Raw genomic sequence first — 6,195 nt, 5'->3', positions numbered from 1 at the left:
TTCCGCTCGCGATCTACAAGGGTATGTAGATGTACTCCTTTCCCCTCGTTGCTAGTAGACTCCATAGATGCATCTTGGTGAGCGTAGGAAAATTTTAAATTATGCTACGATTCCCAACACTTACCAGTCCAACCCGGCGTGCGCCGCTTAGTCGCTGACGTCTATTAAGTTTCAGCTGATGCATATGACGCAGAATGCCCATACTATGCCCACGTGATGGTTAGTGCTATCAGGCCAGAGGCCCCTCGGATCAAATATCCAAATCGTAGTGGATTAGGAGCAAGCGGTAACAAGCAGAGACTCACGAAAGATGTGACCCCGTTGCCCCGTCTCGAGGACTTGCGGCAAGCGCTAGGAATGCCCGGCCACGCCTCGTAATTATCTCGCGGGCACCCTCCAGGTCAACCCGTCTCCACATCACTCGCGGGTACCCCTCAGGGTCGACCCGCCTTTCCAAGTAACAGTTGTAAAGTCCAAGTATCCGTGTGTCCAAACATCAAGGGGAAAACCCGAGGAATCACCCCGATGAATTGCACTCGCTGTAATCATCAAGGTGAACGTAAGAGGAACCACCCCCGAGTTCACACTTGGGTTGCACGACAGAGTCGTATCGGAAGTGGTTAAGGAGGAAATCACCCTCGATGACCATGACCGAATGACTACACTATAGGGTTAACATCAGAAGTGCTGAAGAGGTCTCACCCTCGGTACTCGATAGTAACCCAGTAGTGTCGAGCAACTAAGGGGAAACTGATGTGCGGTGCCGGGGCCTGGTCCTCGATCTCGTTGATCGGGTCTTCAATGATGAAGCAGGGGCAACAAGGACAAGGTGGGGGTCACTGATGGATCACTAACCAACCTATACTAAGAAGTTTAGGATAAGCAGGTAGGTAACAATGAGCAGGTTACAAAAGCAGGATATGCATCAGAATAGGATCAAACAATAACAGTAGCAAAATCTAATGCAAGCATGAGAGAATGGAATGGGCGATATCGGGATGATCAAAGGGGGGCTTGCCTGGAAGCTCTGCTGAAAAGGAAGAAGTGTCGTCGTCGACATAGTCGATCACAGGGGCAACAACAATGGTCTCGGGGTCTATCGGAGGGAAGAGGGGGGAGAAACAGTAAATACAGAGCAAACAGGGGCATAACAAAACAACAAGCAGAGCTATACGTGATCTAACGCGGTGCTACCCGATACCGGCGAAGGGGGAGAACATCCGGGAATGTTTCCCCGAAGTTTGGCATTTTTCGGACAGATGAAACGGAGGGGAAAGTTGCATGTTTGCTATGCTAGGGACGTGTGGCGGACGAACGGAGCGTGTATTCCGATTCGTCTCGTCGTTCTGAGCAACTTTCATGTACAAACCTTTTTCATGCGAGTTACAGATTAATTTATGTGATTTTCTAAAGTTTAAACAATATTCTGAAATTTAATATTAAATCTAAAACAAAGTTATTGCACCAGCATGATGTCATCATGACGTCAGCGGTCAACACTGACTGTTGACTGGTCAAACAGGGCAGTGGGGCATGTCTGTCATAGACACATTTTAACTAAACATGTTTAATTAGACTAAAATGCAATTAGGGTTAATTAATAGAATTAATTAATTAATTAATTAAATTAATTTTACTTTTTTATAACAGGGGCGGGCCCCACTTGTAAGTGGCCCAGGAGGCCACGCGGGTTAACGAGCGCTGCGGGCATGGGTGCCCGTGCACCCGAATGGGGCAACAGGGAGCGCCGGCGGAGGCCGTAGCCCGGCGCAGCGGGGCGAGGCTCACCAGCCGGCCGCGGCAGGTGGAGGCGAGCGCAGGGGGGCGGCGCCGCGCGGGCGCTGGGGCTGCAGAGGCGGGGGGGCGAGCAACGGCGTGTGGTGGTTTGGCCGGAGCAGAGCCGCAGCAGGGGACGGGCAGCGGCGGCCACGCGCGGCCATGGGCACATGCGGGGGCGAGGGTGCGGGGCCGTGGCACGGACGAGGCACGCGGGAGTGCAAGCGGCGCAGGGGACAACAGGCAGTGGTGGCGCGAGTGAGTAGCGGGGAGGCAGCGGTGGTCTGCACGGGCGGCAGCGCTGGCGGAGCAGAGCCGCGGGGCGGGGCTTGGACGCACGAGCAGGGGAGGTCCGGCGCGGCTGCGGGGAGGCGAGCGGGAGGCGCGGTGAGCGGACGAGCAGGCGTGCGACCAGGCCACGCGCGGGCGCGGGCGGGGCCAAGGGCCTGTGAGCACGGTGGTTGTGTGGCTGGAGGAGCACCGTAGCGACGACGGCGAGCTCATCGGCGGACGACGGTGCTCGGGAGCGATGATGAAAGGCGATGCGGGCGCGCTAGCGAGCAACTAAATGGCCAGACGGCCTCTACGCGACACGACGAGCGTGACGGTGGCACGCACGGAACCCAAAACCGTGGCTACGCTGGCGACGAGCGCGAGTGGCGCAGTGTTCGGTCGTCGGTGGTATCGGCGGCTACGAAATGCGGCCGAGCTAACGGAGAGGGGGAGGAGAAGCGGGAGCTCACAGCGGAGCCGTAAGGAGTTGCAGTGAGCTCGGGGAGGGCGCGAGGTAGCCGGAATCGGTGACGAACGCCGGCGATCCGAAGGTTGAAGACGAGCTCGTTCCGGTCAGAGGAGAGGCGCTCAGCTCGATCCCTATGGCGTAGGCGACGTGGACGATGACGAGGAAGACGGAGAGCACCAGATCGAGACGCGGGAGGCACAGTGGCCACGGAATCGAGCGGCGACGGCAGCGAGCGTTTCGGGTGAGGTGTGGAACGAGAGAGGGAGAGGCGCGCGGAGGCGAATGGGTAGCTAGGGTTTGCGGAGGGCGAGAGGGACTCGGTGCAGGTCTTAACGACGTCGGGGACCGCGGGATGCGCGATAGCGAGGCAGCTATCGCCGTGTCGGCGAGCACGCGCGACAGCGCACGATGAGGACGACTATGCGGCTAGGTGGACTGGGCTGGGAACAGCTGCGGCCCAGAGGCCAGGTAAGCCTCTGCCCTTTCCTTATTCTGTTTTTTAATTAAAACAGAGAGAGGAAATGATTTATTTGAGCATCCAAAGGATTTAGGAAAAATATGGGACTTGGCCCATTAGTTCCTCCACATTTTTAGGTATTGCCACAAATTGTTTGGAGGCAAGAGGAATTGTCTAGGAATTTTGGAAATTGGGAAGGGCATATTTGAATGCTGCTGCAATACTAATTAATTTCCAGGGGCAATGTGGTAATTCCAAAGATTTTGGTTTTAACATGAAAAATACTTAGAGAATATTTGTCATATTGTGAACTATTTTGATTGCATGGCAGAAAAAGTAAATTTTAGACATGCATTTCAAATAGGGAAAATGGCTTTGATTTTGGACAAGTGGCAAAGGGGCTTAGTGATCATGATGACATGGCCACTATTTGGGAAAGATCACTGTAGTGTGATGCTGGGGATGTTACAAATCTCCTCCACTACAAGAAATCTCGTCCCGAGATTTTAAGTGGGGAAGTAAAGGGTAACTTCGGGAGAACTGACCCTTATAGGGTAAATTATCTCGTGAACAATTCAGTGAATGAGGCAGAAGTATCTCTCGAGTTGAAACTTAGTAAAACATCGAGAGAAAAGTATGAAGGTACCATTAGAAGTTTTAACGGGCAGTCAATCATTCGATGCCTAATCAAAAGGTGAAAGGGGTTCAGAGCAACAACAATAAAAATTATTGCGTCTGATACTAGAATAGATCACTAGGAAGGTGGCTCATGAATTACATACGAAGGCAAGTGAAAAAGGATACTTCGGAATCAAGGATGTACAGGAGTCAGGTTTCGATCCTGTGGAACTGTGGGTTATGGGCCCACCATGTGGTTCAAAAGTAGGAAGGACGCCGACATATTGCACGGTCATGGTAGCAAGGCATGGCAAAGGATAGCGTGCCAGTTATGTTGGCAACAACATTGCTACGAAGAGCGAGGGACGAAGAGAACCATTTTCCTGCTCGTTGAACAAGGCAGACCAATAGACAAAGTTCTCGACCATCGAGGGTTACCAGGATGTCGTCAGCAATAGTAACAGGGTCACACTGACAGAGTTGTAAACCGAGGTGTTTCCATAAGCAGGGAGTTATTTCTTCTTATAACACATATAGATCACAAGAAAGATTAAGCAAACCAATGGAAAGGAAAATGTGTTTATACACAAGATTTAGTAGTGTAACTTTTCCCAAGGAAAAGTAGGGAATGATATACATGTTAGATCAACAAGTGCCTCAGCATTTGGATAAAGGGGCAAGGGAATTCATGATGTTATCCATACAACGGTGTTTGGATAATAGAGCAAGAAACATTTAGCATTGTGCTTCCAATGCTCTTGTTGACAATCGGATTACCACAGACATGCTTCGGGATAGCATTGACATGGTCATCAGGTAAAAGTCAGACCCTTGGATTCACAAAGGATCCCGCGGGAACTGCTAGAATAGTTCGTACAATTTCATCATGGAAAAGATGAAGATGTGGCCAATGGTTTCAGTAACAATCCATCGACATGTCAAAAGGATGTAATTTCAAAAATGGTATGAACAAGTTTGTGTTGGGGGGAAGGCAAGAATGTTTTCGATGATAACCCAAATCATCGTGGGGAAAGGACGATATTTATCATCATGAATTTGATTGATATCCTGAAAGAGCATCAGAATGTTGATGATGATCACCATACATTTGTCGAGAGATTTCATGAAGATGTAATCGATCTGCGATGACATCAAGTCAAAGGACTGATGAAGCGAAATGTTATTGGAACCACGGGTATGACACAAACTCGAAATTAAGCTTGCTGTTCAAGGCGAAATGGTATGACGAGGAAGATCGACATAAGCTTAGCTCATCGTCAAAAATTCTGTTCCAGGAAGAAGGACCAGGTAGCACAATTAAAATTTAGCACGATAATGACATAGCCGGCCAGGCTAGGAATGATGTGATGGAGCATGACTCCAATTAAGAATTTACAAGAGGTAGTGCAATGACACAATATCCTCGAGTTACATGAGGCAATACTTGTAGGTAGATCAAATTAGAGGTTGGACACGTGAAATGACTTGTAGGAGACAAGTATTTTAACTTGTCCAGGAAATGGAATTAACGGGGGAACAATCATGGTCAGAACCACGATTATGAATGATCAAACCACCGATACAAGATGAACTTATAACAAGGGGTAATTATTTTTACGAGCAGCTTCCATGGGCATGAACACAAATTTCAAGGTTGACTCCCACTTCTTCAATGCATAACCTTTCATTCACTCCTCATTTTTGAAGAATTTTGTAGTGCGAAAGATTTATCTGGTGAAGCACCAGAAGAGTATGACTCACATCTCTTTCGAGTTCACACGGATTAGGGAAGGCATAGGTTCAACCCGTAGGGGTATCTTAGGAACATATACCACTAACTACCAGAGCATATAACATCACCTCAATAGCAGAGCATGGTTGACAATAAGCAGAGGATAAAATTTACCGAAGGCAATATGTATCAGGGGAAGAGCGCACGAGATTTTGAGTATGGAGGACATTGCCGGATAATAATCCAACAAAGGATTCAGCGGTCCTCAATGGATCTGATGTGAGTATCAGTACTCAAACAAAAGAAGGAAAGAATGCAAAGGCATCAGATTATAGAAACATCTGAATAATTCGAAGTTCAAGTTGAAGGGAAACTAGGTGGACAATCAATTACAACATGATTGGCCAAGATCCAACTCATGTCCAGAATGACGTACGAGCAGGAAGGTCAAATTTCAGGGTTCGACTGATGATTGCGAGCAATCACAATATAATGAATCTGTAGGCTCAAGATGTCAATGACAAAGGATGTTAATGAATATTGCCGGACATATGGATTTAACCATAATGCGGGTAGACAAGACTTTCGGGAGCACTAGGCTGCAGAGGATCTTCGGGAGATCGAATTGCATTCGAAGAATTTTGTGAGACATATGATCAACCGGGGATGAACGAATCCCCGATAAGTGTGAGAAATTATTCGTAGGGTTATTCAGGCGGAAAAGAGTTGTAAGGCAGTCGGAAAAGGGAATCTCAAAAGTCGGAGAATTCTTTCGGCTATCTTGTAATGAAAAGAACAACTAGGGATGGAAGTATGAACGGCGAGGGTACGCAGTTATCCATAAGGATCCAACGGCATTAAGGGATTGCA

The sequence above is a fragment of the Triticum aestivum genome, chromosome 5D (genome assembly GCF_018294505.1).
Source record: "Triticum aestivum cultivar Chinese Spring chromosome 5D, IWGSC CS RefSeq v2.1, whole genome shotgun sequence".
NCBI lineage: Eukaryota > Viridiplantae > Streptophyta > Magnoliopsida > Poales > Poaceae > Triticum > Triticum aestivum.
The sequence above is the reverse complement of the archived record's forward strand: the minus strand, read 5'-3'. Positions refer to the sequence as shown.